The following is a 17736-nucleotide window of genomic DNA, read 5'->3' as shown; positions in this document are numbered from 1 at the left end:
AGAAAGGGCGATGAGCTTCCCATCCTCTTTAAGAAAGAGGCACTACTTCTGTGGATACCTGGGATACGTGTGGTTAGTCCCTTATTTGTTCATTCCTGGAGAACCATAGAGATCAGTGCCTGTCAGGACTTAGTACCCGGTTGTTGCATCTTGAAAACGGCTGGGAAAGAGCTTCGCTAGACAGGGGTATTGACCAGCTCAAAAAGGGGTGCTCAGGGGCAGCGCTGATGAACGCTATATAGCAGAGCTGCCATCTTGCTCTGGCTGTGAGGAAAGTGGACATTCTTGGGGAAACTGCTCATACGGGAGGGTCTATTGGGGAAACTGCTCATACGGGGCGATCTATCAATGCAGATGTGAAAATTAAAGCCGGCCTCTGACATTTCAGGTAAAGACACAGGAGAGACGCACCATCTGGACCATGCATCAGCAGGCTACCCTCTTCCCGGGAGGCAGGGGCCCTGGATGGCGTGGGGGAGAAGGTGGGTGCCCACTTTCTCAGAGAGGGTGTCAGGCTGAGGAAGCCAGAGTTTTTGCAGAAGAGAAATTTACCACTTTGATAAACTTTCACTGCCCTCTGGGCTCCAGACACTGACACAATTTGGAAGAGTTTGTCTTGTGGCAACCATTGTGCTTTGTGCACTAGCTCTGAGCTGTATCTGGAGGACAGACATGAATGATGTTCATCTCTCACTATTCATTCTTACTGTCTCATTTGAGACTTTGCAATCGCAGCCAAAGAATTTTCTCTTGTCCAAGACTCTGCCAGTGCTCTGAGCTGATGAGCCATGGAAACCCTGTATGTTGGCATCTGGATTAGTCAGCTCAGGATACCATAACAAATTTCCACAGACCGGGTGGCTAAAACAACAGGAATTTGTGTTCTCACAGTGCTGTAGACTGGAACTCTGAAGGTGTTAGCAGGGCTGGTGTCCTCTGCAGGCTCTCTCCTTGTCTGGTAGACAGCTGTCTTCTCCCTGCATCCTCACGTTGTCTGTCCTCTGGCTGTGACTGTGTACTATCCTCTTCTTATGAGAATTCTGGTTGTATTGGGTTTAATGTCCACTCTCATTACCTCGTTTTAACTTAATGACTTCTTCAAAGACTCTCCAGATACAGTACCACATTCTGAGATACTAGGGGTTAAGTCTTCAACATATGAACTTTGGGGTAACACAATTCAGCCCCTAACAACATCCTGTGAAAGAAGCCTAGTGGCTAGTGTGGACAGTGGGGGAAGTTGATGACAGAGGTGGTGAAGAGTCAGGACTCGTACCTGCAAACCATGATAAGACCTTGATATTTTCAGTGGAAAATAGACTAGAGTGGACCAAAGTATCAGCAGGAGCCCCATTACAAGGGGGCTGCGGAATCCCAGGTGAGAAGCCAGTGTATATTGCACCAGGGTGCTAGCAGTGCAGGGGATAAGAAGTGGCCCCATTCAAAATTATTTGAAGGTACAGTGGCAACAGCAGTTGCTGATGTAAGAATATGGAATATGAGGCTATCTGAAGACTATTTTTGTTTTTTGCCCTGAGCAGTTGCAGAGACACTAGTGCCATTTTCTGAAATGACAACACCTGTATGTGCACGTGGTACCTGCAAGCTGGGGAGATGTACAATGAAGAGTTTGAGACACTAGGGGTGAGATAACCTGTCAGAGATTCTAGTGGACACATCAGGACATGTGTTCCGGAGTCTGGAGTTCAGCTGGGTGGTTGGAGTTGAAGATATAAATGCAGGAATCATTCTGAAATTGACAGCATTTAGCACTATAGATTTGGAGAAGATTACATTGAGACTGAGTATTCTAAGAGAAGATTAAAATTTCAGTAATTTAGGGTGATTGCCTGAGTGAATTACATGAAATTTGAATAATATTGGGTGACTGCCTGAATGAATTACATGGACTTTGGGGTTAAAAATGTGATATTCAAAGGCATTGTAGAGCCTGGAGAAATTTTGACAGGTTGTTTCTGAAAGCAGCTTAGGCTAAGACAGCTTTAAGCGGCTGTTATTTGTTGTCTAGTTGTCTGGTCGTGCCTGTGGGATGAACTGTATACATTAACTAATCTTTCAAGGCTTTCATCGCCACACTACTCTGCACAGTCCCTAGCAAAGTCTCTCCTTGGGAAACCAATGGCAGGACTCTAATTCCTAGAATCCTTTGCAAATTAACCCTTCCGGGTGAGGCTAAGTTAGATCCTGGAAATAGACTTACAGGAAGGCAGAGAAGAGGCTATTTTTCTGGTTTTTCCAGTCTGTCTCTTTGTGTAACAGCCTCCTTTTGTCTTTAAGCAAGGATACAGCAGGGAGGTAAGTGTCCTGTCCCTGAATGGATTAGAACACTGTTTTGCTGTTATGCAAACTGGGTGGAGGTGGTCAGGGAGGGACAGCTAAACAGCTGGGAGCTACTCCCTAGTGCCCCATGACTTCTTGCCAGCTCAAGCTCCACTCTGGATCTGAGCTCCTCCCTAGGCCTCTGAGGGAAGTTGCCAGAGCAGCGTGTCAACCTACTCATGAAGAATTTAAAAGACCTCAGGGGTTAACTCATGCAAGTTTCCTGAGGCTCAGAGGCTCAGAAAAGTGGGCTGACCTGGCAGCACGCAGTTCCTAGGAAGAGAGCCTTGGGAGGGATGTGGTGAAGAACTGCAGTAGATCCCAGCTCTGCCGTGTGCTGACTCTGAGATACTGAACAAGTGACATAACTTCTCTGTGCCTCTGTTTCCACATTTTCTAAAGAGGGATAAGTGTAACAGTTATTATATAACAATAGCACCTACCTCACAGGATTGTCTGAGGAATAAAAAGGGTAAGGGCGTTGAAGTTCTTAGGTCTGTTGTTGGCACACACGTGGCAGCCATGCAGTGTGTCATTTTCAATGGCCTCTGAGGTCTTTCCAGTTCGAGTCCAGTGTTCATATGCCCACCACCTGCTCATGGCTGCCTAGGCAGAGGGCTGAGCTGGTTCCTGTCTTAGTCTTGTGTAGATCTAACACCCAAGGGCAGGACTCATTGGAGATGTGTAATGTATAATGGTGGTGAGCTGTCTGTGGCAGGTGTGAGTGCTAATATTCTATACTGTGTAAATAACAGTTTCCTTTGTCACTTCATTATGTGACCATCAGTAGCAGAACAAAGAGATGTGAGTAAAAGCCTAACATGGATTCTAAGATTTTGACTTGGGATTGGAGGAGCTCGTGTAGTTCACATAACTTTAGCACATCTTTATTATGAATAAAATGCCATATTTCTTGGTTACATTAAGAATGATGCTGGCCGGGCATGGTGGCTCACACCTGTAATCCCAACACTTTGGGAGGCCGAGGCGGATGGATCATGAGGTCAAGAGATCGAGACCATCCTGGCCAACATGGTAAAACACTGTCTCTACTAAAAATACAAAAAATTAGCTGGGCGTGGTGGTGCGCACCTGTAGTCCCAGCTACCTGGGAGGCTGAGGCAGGAGAATCACTTGAACCCAGGAGGCAGAAGTTGCAGTGAGCCAAGATTGCACCACTGCACTCCAGCCTGGTGACAGAGTGAGCAGAGTGAGACTCTGTCTAAAAAAAAAAAAAAAAAAAAAAAAGAATGATGCAACAGAAAAATAATGCATCATCTCTGGTTTTGATTTATTTGGTATTTGCGTTAATACTCTGACTCTCTAAAAACCTTAGGAAATAAATCATTCAGGATATTGGAGCTTTTTGGATAGATAAAGGTCTAAGAATTTAATTTCAAAGTTTTATTTGAAACCTTCTTTATGGAAAACTTTCCTGGATGGATTAATAATTTTATTTCAATTTCTTCTTAAATTTCTTCTTAAACAGATGCCATTGCAAGTGAATTCAACTTCTTCTTGCACAATTAAATAATTCTTTATAATTTTACATGATTGTTCTATTGATACACGGTGCTATATATTTTTATATAGGCTTATGTTTATCTTTTTGAACTCCTACATCTGTTCTGCATTTTTTTCTATTTCTTTCATCATAATCAGGCTTATAGATTTAACCTGCCTCGAGGAGAACATATGAACACCTCCTTAAGGCTGTTACTGAAAATCTGACATGAGAAGATTAATACACATCTTAAAATTATTGTTAAGGCCATTTTTAGGCCTCTGTAGGCCCTCCTGGCACATGCATTTGCCAGCTTGCCTTTCTATGCCTTTCCAGTCACCTGCACCAAATTCCTGTGGAATTTTTTCCAGGTGTTTTGTGAAACACCTGGAGATATTATAAAGCATTTCCTGTAATTTTTTCCTGTAATCATTGAAAAACACCAATAACAGACGTTTTCCCCCTTGTACAGAGGAGGAAGCAAGTTCAGGGAGCTGAGGTGACTTGCCTGAGATCTGACAGCAACTAGAAATCTGAGCTCTCTGGACCATGTCCACGCTGGAAGGCTTTCAGGAAAAGCCTGTGCCAGGCATCTTCATTGACTGACCTAAGCTGGGAGAAAGTACCTGGAAGAATGGTTGGTTGGCTTTGTCGTTTATTCTTGTTTTTATTTATTTCCAATATTTATTTCCAAAACACATAGTGATAATCTGGCTGCTTTACACCAGAGAGTTGTTTTTTCCTTTCTTTTCTTTTCTTTTCCTTTCCTTTTCTTTTCTTTTCCTTTTCTTTTCCTTTTTTCTTTCTCTTTTCTTTTCTTTTTTTTTTTTGAGACGGAGTCTCATTCTGTCGCCCAGGCTGAACTGCAGTGGCATGATCTCAACTCATTGTAACCTCTGCCTCCTGGGTTCAAGCAATTCTCCTGCCTCGGCCTCCGGAGTAGCTGGGACTACAGGCGCATGCTGCCACACTGGGTTAATTTTTTGTATTTTAGTATAGACGGGTTTCACCATGTTGCCCAGGCTGGTCATGAACTCCTGAGCTTAGGCAATCCGCCTGCCTCAGCCTCCCAAAGTGCTGGGATTGCAGGCCTGAGCCACCGTGCCTGGCCACCAGAGAGTTTTTGAGAGCAGTTTGTTTTGCCTTCTCAAGCAGGTCAGGGAAAGGAGGGAAAGAGATGGGCAGTAGTATGCAATTTGGACAGGAGCCTATTATGCTGCCACGTCTATGCATTTCTCTGTCTACTTGTGTCATCTTCCTCTTTTCCTTATGGATTTGTAATTTCCTACTGATATAAGAACAAGTGATATCAACCTCTTTCTGACTATAAATTGCAAATTTCCTTTTCTCAGTTTCATTTGCAAACTCCTACATCTCTTCTGCTTTTTTTTTCTATTTCTTTAGGAATAGAAGAGTAGCAAATCCTAATTTGTGTGTGTGTGTTTTATAAAGAAGTTGGCAAAGTTTTATGTTGTTTAAGTCATCAGTCTTTTTTCTTTTGTGGGTATTTGACATTCTTATCTTCCCTATATCAAGATTATAAAGATATTTTAATTGACAATTTGTTTGTTTGTTTGTTTTTGAGATGGAGTCTTGCTCTGCCACCCAGGCTGGAGTGCAGTGGCACAATCTTGGCTCACTACAGGCTCCGCCTCCCGGGTTCATGCCATTCTTCTGCCTCAGCCTCCCCAGCAGCTGGGACTACAGGTGCCCACCACCACGCCCAGCTAATTTTTTTTTTTTTTTTGTATTTTTAGTAGAGACAGGATTTCACCCTGTTAACCAGGATGGTCTCAATCTCCTGACCTCGTGATCTGCCCATCTCGGCCTCCCAAAGTGCTGGGATTATAGGCGTGAGCCATGGTGCCCAGCAAGTTATTTTTACATTTAAACTTTTGCTATTATTAGTGTCTTTTGGTGCAAGGAGTAAGTTAGGAATCAAGTTTTGTTTTTGTCTGCCAAATGCTTGGTTTCCTTATACTAGTGATTAAAAATATCCAAAATTTCTCCATTGTTTAAAATACTAAACTCTCACATACATAGTTATATTTCTTTTTGTCTCATTGTAACTAATATGTCTATTTATTCTGCTTATTCCTCACTGTTTAACTTTTGTACTATAGCTACCGTTTTAAAATACATTAAGGAAAATCTCACTACTCTTCTTTTAAATTATTTTCCTGGCCAAGATGTTAGATTGGTGTCCACCTCAACTTAAGGCAGATAATTCTACATTTTGAATAATTTATTTCCTGTTATTAGCAGGAGGGATAAAAAAGAAAATTGCTTTGGGAAGTAGATAATTTGGCTTTTATTTAGTATTGAAGGCATTTCTGCTGAGAACTCAGTCATCAGTGCTTAGTGTCCCCAGGAGTAAGTACTGGGCTTAAATGCTTAGCATCTCAGAGTCAGAAGGATCTTAGAGATCATCTAATCCAGGCTTGTTATTTTCCAGATAAGGAAGTTAAGCTCCAGGAATAAGAAGGAACTTGCCCAAAAATTCATAGGCAAGTAGTGTCACTAGAGCCACACTAAAACAAAATAAAAATGTGAAAAAAGAAAATACTGAGTTTTTTAAAAATGAACATTTCAAAATAAGATTCACAATGATTTTTGTGGTTTCCAAACAAAAACTTTTTTAATTCGTCTATTCCAAATGCATTTTTATAAAGTACCTTCTAGGCACTCTCCTAAGCACTGAAGGTATCAAAACTCCTCGGCTCTTCTCAGAAGAATTAATTACATTGCTCTACAATGCTCTCTTATTCCTCTGCTCATTCAGTGGTTAAAACCTGGGTCCGATTATGTTTAAATACTTTGTTTCAAGGTCTGTCTCCCCCAGACATATTTTAAGCAGGAGTTGTTCCTTATTGTTAAATTTTTTTCTAGAACTTTATACTCTTTCCTTTTCACTTACTTCTCCACTCAGAGATCTTACATTCTCCATTTATTTACCATCTTAATCCTAATGAAGTTCCACAATTTCGTGGAAAGTTCCTTTCCCATTCTTGTCATCTTTTCCATGTCCTCTGGCTCTCACAGTCTCAGCCTTCCCACTTGCAGCATGAAAAGCTGGCCCAGCCGTTGTGGAAGGTTTTGCACAGAGGTAGTGCTTTGGTGGTTTGACACCTTCCCATCGCTTGTGTAGTCTCTTGTCCAGAGACAGAGCTTTGGTTGTTTGACACCCTTTACATTGCTGGTACATCTGAGTGCCTGCTTAGCTCTTTGTGGTAAAGTAGCTTTCTCTTGACCTTCCTGAGAAGCAGTGACTATGCTAAGCACTCCAGCATGTTAGTAGGCTCCGTTTCCTAAAACGTTTGCTTAGTAGCCAAGTCCACTGCGAGAAAAAAACACATTTACAAATGCTAATGGGGTACCTAATGCTTGTGCTTGGGCTACTGCCAGGCACATGAGGCTAGTCTGGAGGTTGCTGACTCAATAGCGTTTCTGGTTCACTAGCACCAGTGTGGTCAGAACATGGTCAGGCTATTAGCGGCACATTCAGAAACAATCATTCAAGAATGAGGAAGAGGTTGAGCAAGCCCCCCTGCTGTCCACAGGTGGGAAAGGAGGTAACTGAGTGCTTGGCACTTTGCAGACTGGGGAGGATTTGGTACTGGGCTGTACGTTCCAGACCAGCTATTTTTAATACTATGTTCTTAGGCAGGAGTGTAGTTGAACCAAGTAGAACATTTCATTCTCACGCACATCTCACTGCCTCTTCCCTGTGGCATGTGCACAACTCTTAGAAGCGTGTAGGTCCACAGATTCCAGATCTGAGAAGTGACTTTGGGAGATCATCTAACCCCATCAGAGATGAGGCTATTTTGTCATTCACAGATGAGGGACCTGAGAAACAGAGAGGTGATATGACCTGTAAATCAGAAGCAGAGTCAGAGCCAGGACCTAGGTACCCCCAATCTTCATGCGTTTTGTATATTTGCTGCATAATGTTCTCAAGTTCCCTGAAGCTTTTCCTATGGAAGAGTCTAGGCTACAGGAAGTGGTACTGTACGTTGGTTTTGAGCATAGGTGTAACATGAGCTTGAGTTGAATTTCTGCTTGACCTCATTAGAGACGAGGTCTTGTTTCTCCAAGTCTAGAACAATCATTCTTAGGACATCTAAAGACTGTCTGAGGATGAGCATGTGAAACACTTAGTACGATCCTTTGCTCATCGTCAGGGCTCATAAGCACCAGGAGGCAAGCCCTGATGATGAGCAAAAAATCACACTCGTTTCCATGCTCACAGCTACGTTACAGAAGACCAAAAGCCCCATATCTACATATGTAGGGTGAAATATTTCACTCTCATTGACTTACAATGACATAGACTTTCTTGTGTTCTCATTTCAAGGAGGACATTGGCAAATGGGAAATGACCCTGAAGTGAACAAAGAGGCTGCTGAGGGATTGAGCAAACTTTGTCTGAGGAGCAGCTATGAGTTCTGGGGCTCTTCAGAACAAAGAAGGGAATGTTCAGGACAGCATGACTGGTGTCTTCAGAGACATAAAGGGTTAGCACAGAGAAGAGAGATGAAACTGCATTTCTATGGTTTTGTAAAAGGTATTTTATACTTTTAGGTGACAGTTATTCTTTGTCTGGTTCGAACTGAGGAGCTCAATGCAGAGAACACAAAGAGTAAACAAACCCAGCCTGGGGTTAACAACTCATAGTCTCAACAAATAATAGGTTAACAAATATGGAGGATCCAACAGGCTCATGGTGACAAGGCGACAATGTTCTTTTTCTAGTGAGAGAAGGTTGATTCAGTAAGACCTGATGTGTCAAGGAGAGTGCTGATGAGCTCAGGCTTCTGTGGGCCTGAGAGTTGGGGGAAGGACAGAACAGCTGGCATTTTGTTTTCTCACCAAAGATTAAGAGAATAGCAGTGCTCTAACCCAAGCTTGTCTGTGCAGTGACCTTCTTTTCTCGAGTGTACCCTGATGGGAAACACTCAGGGGCCTTGACTGCAACAAGGTGCAGAAGAATTTTGCAAGAGATTTATAACTCTCTGTTTTTCTCTGTTCTCCTCCTCTTTCTCTTCTTTCTTCTCCTTCTTTTTCTCTCCCTTTTCCCCTACTTCTCTTCTATTTTTCTTTCCTTAAAATGTCAACCATCATTATGTTGAACTTAATTTTTCTCACTTTCCCCCAGTGATTTCCCTCAGGGTTTACAAAAAGTAGTGGCCCTAAGTATTCCTAGATCCAAAGCAGATTTTCTCTGGCTTTAACTTGTTAAGTGGAAATCACAGTTTGAAGTAAATCACTCCAATTTTGACCCTTACATGGGGTAGGCTCAGTGCAAGGGCAACAGAGGCACTGTTTTTTCTTGTGTGTGGGCTGTCATTAAAATTCTCTCAATTCCTTTGTCAGAGACAGATTTGTTTCTGATCCCCAAGGACATTTGGGCTTTAACTACAACTTGTGCTTAATGCATGAGTTGAAACTCTTAATCAAGTTCTGGAAGAAAAATCAAAGGCTTTTACAGAAGAAATCATGTGTATTGAGAAACAACCGAAGCATCTGTTTTTTAAAAAAACTAAATATCTTGTTTGGTTTTTGAATATTAAGGAAGTTGGTATTTGACGTGAGAAGGGAAGAATTAGAGAGACAAGAAAGAAGAGGTGGAATATATTGAAGAGAAGGAGGCAATATTTGCACTGTGGTAACTGAGAGAGAATTCTGCAAATGTAAGGGCCATCTACCAGGTTTACTGGGTAATGCTATTTTGACATTTCTCATGTGCCCATGGTTTCTTCATTTGTAAAGTGAGTAGTTTGTGTTAGATGATCCCTGAAGGCTTTAGTAATTGTTAATCAATGCACTTAGATGAGGAGTCAAAATGCTAATTACTTTCAAATGTATGATTTTGTGACTGAAAAACTATTGAGAAGTAATTACGAAAAAATCAAAACCAGTAAGAGTTCAACCTGTGGGCTAGTGATACATTCAGTATACAAAATCAATAGCTTTCTCTATGCAAACAGTATCCAATTATAAAATACAATGAAAGAAGAATGTGATTCAAATAAAAATAATGATTTAAATTAGTTATTTTTATAATTAAGTTACAAAATGTTTTAGATTTATATGAAGAAACTTCTTGAATACCAAAAAGATACATTAAAATGAGACAAAAATATTTGAAGTAAAATTCTGTTCTTAGGAAGGCTCAATAGTCCACATATCTTTTTTTTTCCTTAAAACCTGTAGTTTCAATTTCATGTCAGTTAAAGAAGCAATGAAATTATTTTAACTTGATAAAGGAATTCAAAAGTTAGTAATTCTGATAAAGACTGGTAGAAACTACATTCATTAAAAGCACATGGTACTGGCACAGGGAGAGACAGGAAAGTAGAGGAGAATGGAATCCATTGGATGAGCTAGGAATGACTGGGCATTTGATACGTGGCAAGGTTGGCATTTGCCCTGCAGTGAGTGTGTAGAATGTGCTGTGTGTTCTCTGTAGGATGTTCGGCTGTCCTCCAGAATCAAGATGGGCCTAGCATTTTAAATTCCTTAGAATCCTGCATAATTTTGTTTCTTTACTGTACAGACTCAGATTTCTAAGAGAACGGTGACATGAACCCAGATATGTGCCTTTTGTGTGAGATAGCATGTGGCGAGTGACGACATTTCTGCAGGCTCAGGACATTTATACTTCTGGATGCAGCAAGAAACAGTTTCTATGTCATTGCTGGGAAGACAAGTCTGGCATGACTTTTCAGAACAGTCTTTATCCTAAGGCTGAAAAACTAACAGGAACAGAGAAATAATTAGGTAAACACACAAAACAAATGTCTTTTAGGGAAATGAAACATGAACTACATAAAAAGTGATCACTGTGCATATTTTGGCTGCTAGATGAGCAAACACAAAGTAAAAAGTAAGCCAGAAACAATTCTTGCAATACCTGTGATAAAAGACGTTAAATATGCACAGTTTTAGAAATCAGTAAGTACAGATGAGTGACCCAGCAGAAAAATAGCTAACAAGAAATAAAAATAACCAATGAACATTCAAAAAAAGCTTATTCTCAGAAATAATTTTTACAAGGTATGGTGAGACAAGTGGGAATATTATATTCACTAATATGATTGATAAAGATTAAAACAATTAATAATAATTAGTATTGGTAAGAATATTGAGTTAAAAGATACTTCCATACATTTCAGGAAGAGGAAAAAAGTGGGTAAACAGTTTCTAAAGTGGGCATTTGGCCAGGTAAGGTGGCTCATGCCTTTAATCTCAGCATTTTGGGAGGCTGAGGTGGGTGGATCACGAGGTCAGGAGTTTGAGATAAGCCTGGCCAATATAGTGAAACTCCATTTCTACTAAAAATACAAAAAATAGCTGGATGTGGTGGCAGGTGCCTGTAGTCCCAGCTACTCGGGAGGCTGAGGCAGGAGAGTCGCTTGAACGTGGGGGGCAGAGGTTGCAGTGAGCTGAGATCACGCCACTGCACTCCAGCCTTGGGCGAAAGAGTGAGACTCCATCTCAAAAATAAATAAATGAATGAGTAAAAATAAAACTTGAAATATGCATAGCTTTTGACATTCCATTTCTAGGAATTTTTACAAAGTAGTAAGCATATACATTTTAAAAGTTATATGTAGAGTCATATGAATATATGAGGCAAATATAGATGAACAAATATTAAATAAACTCTGAGCTAATATTTAAATATGAAAAACATGCAATGGAGCTGGCTATGAAGTATGATCCTGTATTTGAAATTTGAGACAGATATTTACACGATTTATTTGCAAAGGGAATTAATTAAAATGCTTTGAATGATAAATGGTGTTTATAGTTGAAGGGAGATGCTACAGGGATTTTCTACCTTCATTTTTTTTTTTTTTTTTTTTTACATTTCTCTATTATTTGGAATTTTGTAATATGTAAGTATTATTTTTTAAAATTGGAAGAATAATAGATTTAGGTGCAAGCAAATTACAACATTCAAATTCTAGGACTGACTTGAGTTGATTTTTCCACTAACTTTTAACCAACTCTTTCTTCCTTTAATGAAGATTCTCTAGGGAGGTTGTAATGAACCAACTGCCATATTGGATCATCCTTTTAAGAAGTCTGAAACATCTAGCCAAGTTGCCTCAAAATCTTTTCCAATTACTTTCCTCACCTGTGGAGGACCCTCCTTATTCTATTGTTTTGACAGCTTGACTCTCAGCCCCACCACTTGCCTACAGGCCTCTACGTCACCTTGATACCATTCTCCTATGAGGTGGTTAGAGGACAGCGTCGTACCCACGTGTTGAGGAAAACCAGGGCAAGTGTCAGCTGGGAGTTAGGGAGCAGGAGAGGTGGACCCTGCTGTGATGGAGGAGCAGGATCTTGGAGTAGTGAGATGTATACAATCTTCACATCACTGCAAGTGCCTCTGACAGAATGTTAGCCGTCTAACTTTGTCTTCTTGTTTCTTCCCATCAGGTCTTCAAGAACCTCAGCTCTTTAACAATGAGACTCCACATTTTCCTCACTGCTCTTTTTGCCATCTTCCAGGTTCTACCTGGTAAATACCAACACCATGGCCCTTTCTTATTATCATTATTGCTCCAATGCACTCCAGCCTGGGCAACAGAGTGAGACTCCATCTCAAAAGAAATATTATTTAGTTTATATCTAAATATATGATATTATATATATATATTATAATAATATCATTATTTAGTTTTTTCCTCTCCCGAAATCAACAGTTGGAAGGTTAAGGATTAGGGGGCTACTCAGAGGTCATCACTACACCCCAAAATAACTTACTAAAAAGGTGAAAGAAATTCTTCTGTAACTGGCTGCTGTGTCTTCATGATGTCAAAAGTCCTGTTAGGTCACTATCTTCGACTCTTCTGCTTTCCCCCAATGAATTGGATGATGTGAGGACCAAATCTATTGACTCACATGATCAGTATAAACTGGGGTGGAGACAAAGATTCTTTGTATTTGCCGTGACCAGAGACCCTGTGCCACTCATCACAGTGGTGACTTGAGTTTGCCTGGACAGGGCTTCTATCTTAAGAGACTGTGAGAGTTGGACCAGGTCATGTGGGGTAGGGGAGCAGGGGTGCCTGGAGAGATGGACCAGGTGATAGGTATTGATTGTACTGCACCCCTGACACACGGACCAACACCTGTTCATTCCCAAGGGAGGAAAGATGATTTGGTCAGTAGTTACATCAACAACAATGGGATCTTATGGGAGATTGAGAAGGTGAAGGGAGGAGAGGCTCAGGGCTTGGAATCAAACCCACTTCATGTTGGTGTTTAGTTGGGAAAGGTGGAGATTTCATCCACACGGTGAGCTCTCTTGCTTTCCTCCTCAGACTTTTGGCTTCATACAAACATCTTTCCATTTTTCAGGCATCACTAGGGCACTCCATTTTGAAAGACCCTGCTACCTTAGAGGTGGGATCTGTCTGAAGCGAGGAACACCGAATTGTGAGCCTTTCAGAGGACCCTGCAGAGCTTTCACTGTTTGCTGTAAAATAAGGAGAAGCTGATGGAGAAGCCTGGCAAGGAACATAGGCGCAGGATCTGAAGGGTGGCTCCTTTAGTCCAGATGAGAGCAAACATTACTCAAGTCCACGGAACTGATTATTGTCATTAGGACTGATTAAAGAAAGAGATGTTTCCCATGAAGGGATAGGCATTGGGTAGGAGAAAATTATAATTAAACTTGTATTATGTTTTAAAGTTTGCAAAGCATTTTATTAACATAACATATTTAATCCTTAAACCCGTTTTGGTTTATGAACTCTGTTTTGCAGATGTGGAAACCAAAACTCAGCTAGGTTAAATAACTTGCCCCAGATCACACAGTCTAAGACTTTTCTTTTCAGTGGTTTGGCAACACTTTATCTGCATGGAAGGGAGAGTGGATATGAAAAAATTTACTACAGTTTGGGGAGGAGATGTGAGGACAGAGCTGGGCTTGGGACCCCCTGCAGTGGGTGTTGTGCTGAGTAGGAGGAAGCTACTGAGGGTACACAGTGCTGGGAACATTGCTGTGTTGGGATGTACGGGTGGAAGGCACCTCTCCAGAGAGGCCACTCAGAGTAGCCAGTCCCACATTCAGATGCAGGCAGAAGTCTGTTGAGAGGTAGGAATTCCACTTGCAGGTCAGAGGCTTCTGCTGCGAGGCTGGAGTCTTGGGGCAGTTGTGATTATTCTGTGTCTTCCTTGGCCACTTTTCTTGTCCAGATCTTGGCATCAGCTGTGGTGTCCTGAGCAAGTCTTCCCTCCACTATGAGCATCTGTTTCCTGCTCTGGTGAGGGAGTTAGCTTAGAGATGACCATGGCTTTCTGTAATTTACAATGCAAGTTTGGGGTGGGAGGATGGAGATAGAAAATACTGCAAGGTGCCTGGGAAGGTAGAGGACAAAAAGAAAGATAGATGAGATACACTAACATGCAGCAAAAACCTAAACAATCATATGGAAAAGAAGAGTTTGGCTGACATTGTGATGACTAACAAACAGAACCATTGGTCAGGTCTCAATCAATGAGCAACTACAGAAAGTTCAGCACAGGTTTGCAAATGAACGATGAGTAAGGATATCCAAGTAAAGATACAAACATTAACTTCTCCAATTGTTTTTTCATTGGCACTGGCTTCCTATACAGTCTGTCTACAGGGATTATTACAGGATTTTGAATATTTTTGGTGCCTATGAACTTGGTTCACAGCATGCTGTCAGAACGGTTTATCCGTCTATCAGGAAAATGGTCTACTGTTACCACAAGAGTTTAGGAATCAGTTAGTAATTTAGAAATAACTCAGTCTCTTACTTATATTTCTTCACTATGAAATGAAAACCTTCTTTGTTCTTCCATATATTTTTCTCAGTCTTCACAGATTCACCATCATCTCTCTCCAAATTTTTTGAAAAATCCCAGCTCTAGCCCTCTGTTTCTATTTCCTTTTCTTGCTTCCTTTTTCTCCTTGATTCAAGCACATAGGATTGGTCCAGTGGTAGTAGAATAAACCTCAGGGAGGAGGGGAGGGAAAGGAAACAACCCTAGTGGGAAAAAACCTAGTGGTAACACTTGGTCGTGGATGAAGAAAGAGGAGAGCCTGAGAACACCAAATATAAATGTTATATGTGCGTATTGTCAAATTTGTGATAATGTTGTTCACAGTCAATCAGTAGAGTGAGGTAGAATTCTGATTTGCCTCCCCATATTGCCTGACTACTCAGAGAAAATTAATGATTATGTTAACTTTCATTCATTGATTTTTGTCCACATTTACCTAGCAGTGAACAAAACAATACGGAGATAGAAAATAAACACTAGAAACAAGTGATATATTTAATACATTATTTTATGTGCAAAATTTGAGAAAAACATTTCAAAGAAAAAGGATGAAAAGTATGGAGGAGTATATGACAAGATGTCCAGGTAGGACCTCATAAAGCAACACATGAGTGATAAAGATCAGGTTTCAATACTCTGTTTTGTGTGGGTTTTACTTAGGTGATTGTTCTGAATCTGAGGCTATGTTCATTCTTGGGCATCCCCGGGGATTACTGGGTCTCCTAAAATACATAGCCAGATTTTGGAGTATATTGATCTGAGGTTCTGCCCCATGCCTGTTGGCCCTATTGGCTTTCATTAGATTACGCTGTTCCTATCTTTTTATTTATGTATTTCACAGTATTTATTTGTTAATGGACAAGTGAAAAATTGTTTGTATTTATGGTGTACAACATAGTACTCTCTAAATGAAATAGTCAATCTCAGGGACCACCTTTCAGGAAAACCAGTGGCTCACATATAAAACCTCAGCACTTTAGGAGGCCAAGACAGGTGAATTGCTTGAACCAAGGGTTCGAGCCCAGCCTGGGCAATATAGCAAGTATCTATCTCTACAAAAACTTTTAAAAATTTAAAAATTAGCCGGGCCTTGTGGAATGCACCTGTCATCCCAGCTATTGGAGAGTCTGAGGTGGGAGACCTACTGGACTACATTCCCAGGAGGTTAAGGCATTCTTAGTCACAGGATGAAGTGGATAATGGCACAAGATAAGGTCATAAAGAACTTGCTGATAAAACAGGTTGCAGTAAAGAAGCCGGCTAAAACCCACCAAAACCAAGATGGCCATGAGAGTGACCTCTGGTCGTCTCCACTGCTACACTCCCACCAGCACCATGACAGTTTACAAATGCCGTGGCAACCTCAGGAAGTTACCCTATATGGCCTACAAAGGGGCAGCGTAAATAAACTACCTCTTGTTTAGCATATAATCAAGAAATAACCATAGCAACTAGCCCTGAGGGCTGCTCTGTCTATGGAGTAGCCATTCCTTTATTTCTTTATTTTCCTAATAAACTTGCTTTCACTTTACTCTGTGGACTCACCCTGAATTCTTTCTTGTGCGAAATCCAAGAATCCTCTCTTGAGGTATGGATCCAGACCCCTTTCTGGTAACATATGAATTCAGAAGTAATTAGGCTTCCCTATTATTTCAAGCTGGCTTCTTTCCCAAAACTTTGTAAGTAACTAGAATTCCATACATTTCTGGAATGCATGCATGAACTCATTGTGCAACCCTTGCTGACATCAGAGTACCAAAATGTCTACAAATATATTTATCATGACCTACATGGCTAATATGGTCCAAATTACCCTTAAGCTTCCACCTTAAGGTCCATAAATACCCCTAAGGAAAATCCACTGCACCACGCTCAGTCCTTTCTTGCTGAAGCACTCTGCTGCACTCTGCTGCAGCCTTCTTTCTATCTAATACAACTTTCATTTTCAAACCTAGTCTGATGATGTTAACCTTGATCCTCTGGCTAAGGTAGTGTTTCTCCTCCAGGGAAGTTCCTTGCTCCACGCTGTACTCTTTGGAAGCAAGTCCCTAAGCTTAGGCCATGCTTAAGGTGTGGGGAATTAGACTCCACTTCCTCGAAGTGGTGTATCTACCTAAGTTACTTGCAATGTTTCTGTATGGGAAATTTGTCTCTTCTCCTCATTTATTTATTGAATAACTTATTTATATCGATATAAACATGGATATTATTTTATACTTCAGGTAATAATCCAAGACTATGACACTTTTTTTGCTGTTGCTCAAATATTCTAGCTTTGGCCATCAGGAGCTCTTTCTGTTGACCTTTGTGTTACTTTGACCTACTACCCCCAACATTTTGTTTTTGAGCACTTTGCTAGTTTTTGGAATCCTATAAAAATGCTTTCACAAAATGGTTAATCTCTTGGTTAATGTGGTGTGTGCTAGGATTTTTCTCTACATAGCTATTGTTTCTCTCGGAAAGACTAAGTAACTTGGGGGAGACACTTTGCAATTATGCAAATGTCCTATTTCTGCTTAAATTTTCACTCTTTAATGATGGATCTTGCCTGTAGTAATTATTAGTGTGGTCTTTTACTGTTAATTTTCTATTTCCTCATCGCCCCTTCCTTTATTAACCATTCATTAATGAAAAGCTGTCCCTTTTTGATTTGGTTATTTGTTCATATCAAATATGACTTATGGGTATTTATTTTATCCTTTGGGTTATAATTCCAAATTGTATTTTTTGATTAGTTTGGTTCAAGTTTGACCATTGGGAGCTCTTACAGGTTTCTTTTGCCTTTATGCTCTCTTTTTTTTTTGTTTGTTTTTTTTGAGCATTTCCTTACTTTCTGACACTACAAGATGTTCCAGGTTTATCTTATATTTTCTCTGCCCCCATACTAGAATGAATTGGTTCTTTAAGGATTCTGGGTCCATTTACTGAAACATAGTACTCAGAAACCAAGACCTGAGCACCAGATATACTCATTGCTACTGAGGTGTCACTGTTTCTTATTTTCTTAAGAGGTTAGAATTAGGAAACATACATGTGAATATTAATGTATCCACTCACAC

At 40.6% G+C, this 17736-nt stretch overlaps 1 long non-coding RNA gene across 1 annotated transcript; it reads left to right on the top strand.

The window, feature by feature from the left end:
* Positions 1-385: 385 nt before the first annotated feature.
* Positions 386-13515, top strand: LOC111530106. Its single transcript, XR_003309960.2, has 4 exons — positions 386-482; positions 4317-4481; positions 12299-12380; positions 13223-13515. It is a non-coding gene; the product is annotated as an uncharacterized LOC111530106 (long non-coding RNA).
* Positions 13516-17736: the final 4221 nt, after the last annotated feature.

The sequence above is a fragment of the Piliocolobus tephrosceles genome, chromosome 7, assembly GCF_002776525.5.
Source record: "Piliocolobus tephrosceles isolate RC106 chromosome 7, ASM277652v3, whole genome shotgun sequence".
In the NCBI taxonomy this organism is placed as follows: Eukaryota; Metazoa; Chordata; class Mammalia; order Primates; family Cercopithecidae; genus Piliocolobus; species Piliocolobus tephrosceles.
Note: the sequence above shows the minus strand (reverse complement) of the source record. Positions and strands in the feature narration are given on the sequence as shown.